Source organism: Marmota flaviventris, unplaced genomic scaffold (assembly GCF_047511675.1).
Source record: "Marmota flaviventris isolate mMarFla1 unplaced genomic scaffold, mMarFla1.hap1 Scaffold_168, whole genome shotgun sequence".
NCBI classification, from domain to species: Eukaryota; Metazoa; Chordata; class Mammalia; order Rodentia; family Sciuridae; genus Marmota; species Marmota flaviventris.
This window is the reverse complement of record NW_027288084.1, coordinates 136199-138675: the sequence shown is the minus strand read 5'-3', so window position 1 is coordinate 138675 and position 2477 is coordinate 136199. Positions and strand designations below refer to the sequence as shown.

Genomic DNA, 2477 nt, shown 5'->3' with positions numbered 1-2477 from the left:
AGATTAAGTGTTAGGGTTAGAGTTACGTTTATGATGATGTTTAGGGTGAGTGTTAGTGTTAGGATTAAGGTTAATGATAGGAGAAGTGTTAGGTTTGGGGTTAGGGTTAGGGTTAGGATTAGGTTTGGGTTTATTGTAACATTTAGGTTTAGGTTTAGGGTTAGTGTTAGGTTTAAAATTAGGGTTACAGTTAGAGTTAGTGTTAGGGTTAGGGTTTGTATTAGGCTTAGGTTTACAGTTAGGGTTAGTTTTGCTGTTTGGGTTAGTTTTAGTGTTATGGTTAGCATTAGGTTTAGTGTTAGGGTTAAGGTTAGGGTTTGGGTTAGAGTTAGGGTTCATGTTAGGTTTATGTTTAGGTTGAGGGTTAGTGTTAGTGTTAGTGATAGGTTTAGTGTTAGTTTTAGGATTAGGATTAGGTGTTAAGATTAGTGATAGATTTAAAATTAGGGTTAGTGTTGGAGTTAGGGTTAGGTTTAGGGTTAGTGTTCCGGTTAGGGTAAGGATTAGGTATAGGTATAGAGTTAGGTTTAAGCTTAGTGTTAGGTTTAGGGTTATTAAGAGATAGGGTTAAGGTTAGGTTTCTGGTTAGGGTTATGGTTAGTTTTAGAGTTAGGGTTAGGGTTAGGTTAGGTTTAGGGTTATTGAAAGGGTTAGGGTTAGGGTTAGTGTTAGGGTTAGGGATAGCATTAGGGTTAGGGATAGGTTTGGGTTCATTTTAGTGTTGGGCTTGGATTAGGGTCAGGGTTAGTATTACAGTTAGAGTTAGGGTTAGGATTAGGGTTCGTGTTAGGGTTAGGGTTAGGATTATGGTTAGGGTTAGTTTTAGAGTTAGTGTTAGGGATATGTTAGGTTTAGGGTTGGTGTAAGCATTAGAGTTAGGGTTAGTGTTAGGATTAGGGTTAGGTCTTGTGTTAGTGTTAGGGTTAGGGTTAGTGTTAGGATTAGGGTTAAGTTTAGGGTTAGCTTTAGTGTTAGTGTTAGGGTTACAGTTAGGGAGAGTGTTAGGGTTAAGGATAGGTTTAGGGTTAGGTCTAGGTTCAGGGTTAGGGTTAGTGTTACAGTTAGAGTTAGGGTTAGGGTTTGGGTTCATTTTAGGGTTAGGGTTAGGGTTATGTTTCAGTTTAGTTTTAGATTTAGGGTTAGGGTTAGGGTTCGGGCTAGGGTTAGTGGTAGTTTTAGACTTAGGGTTAGGGTTTGCATAATTGTTAGAATTAGTGTTCTTGTGAAGGATATGGTTTGTTTTAGGGTAAGGGTTAAGGTTAGGCTTTGTGCTAGGGTTAGGGATAGGGTTAGGTTAGGGTTATGGCTAGGATTAGGTTTAGAGTGAGGCTTAGGGTTAAGTTTAGGGTTAGGTTTAGGGTTACTTGTAGGTAAAGTATAGTGTTAGGGTTAGGGTTAGGATTAGTGTTAGTGTTAGGGTTAGGGTTAGGATTTGTGTTAGGGTAAGGGTTAGGGGTAGGTTTAGGTTTAAGGTTACGATCAGTGTTAGTGTTAGTGTTAGGGTTATGGATAGCATTAGGGTTAGGGATAGATTTAGGGTTACTTTTAGTTTTAGGGTTTGAATTAGGATTAGGGATAGGGTTATGGTTAGAGTTAGTGTTAGTGTTAGTGTTAGGTTTATGGTTAACGTTAGTTTTGGGTTAGGGTTAGGTTTAGGGTTTGGGTTAGGGTTAGGGTTAGTTTTAGAATTAGGGTTAGAGAAGGTGGCATGACAGCAGCTGGAGGGCAGGAGAAGCAGCGCGGCCGGTCCTGTCCTCGCCATGAGGCCGCAGCAGGTGCCGGTGTCCAGGAAGGTATTCATTCAACGAGACTACAGCAGTGGTACACGCTGCCAGTTCCAGACCAAGTTCCCCGCGGAGCTGGAGAACCAGATTGATAGGCAGCAGTTTGAAGAGACAGTTCGAACTCTAAATAACCTTTATGCAGAAGCAGAGAAGCTTGGGGGCCAATCATATCTTGAAGGCTGTTTGGCTTGTTTAACAGCATATACCATTTTCTTATGTATGGAAACTCATTATGAGAAGGTTCTGAAGAAAGTCTCCAAGTATATTCAAGAACAGAATGAGAAGATATATGCTGCCCAAGGTCTCCTCCTAACAGACTCTATTGAGAGAGGACTTCGAGTTATTGAAATTACCATTTATGAAGACAGAGGCATGAGCAGTGGAAGATAAACCATAAAATTAAAGATCCCACATCCAGCTGGGACCCTCATCTACCCACTGGCTGATCACAAGAGTGTCCCTACCTCCTCTCCAGAGCATCATTCCTTTGTATCTGCTGCCAGAGCCATGGTGCCATTTACTCCAAGGACTAACTTTCTAAAATTCCACACCTGGAGTGACCTCTAGTCGCTCAGCATCCACTTTGTGTCTTTAAATTGTGTAGGATTCTGTAATCTTTTGATTCGTTTCTGAGAAAACACAATGAAGCATTTCACATTTTTTTTATTCCAAGTGATTATAAAATATGCAATT

The 2477-nt window shown here is 40.6% G+C and overlaps 1 pseudogene; it reads left to right on the top strand.

Moving 5' to 3' along the window:
• Window positions 1–1719: 1719 nt before the first annotated feature.
• Window positions 1720–2216, top strand: LOC139704034 (golgin subfamily A member 7 pseudogene; annotated as a pseudogene).
• The last annotated feature ends 261 nt before the right edge of the window (window positions 2217–2477 follow it).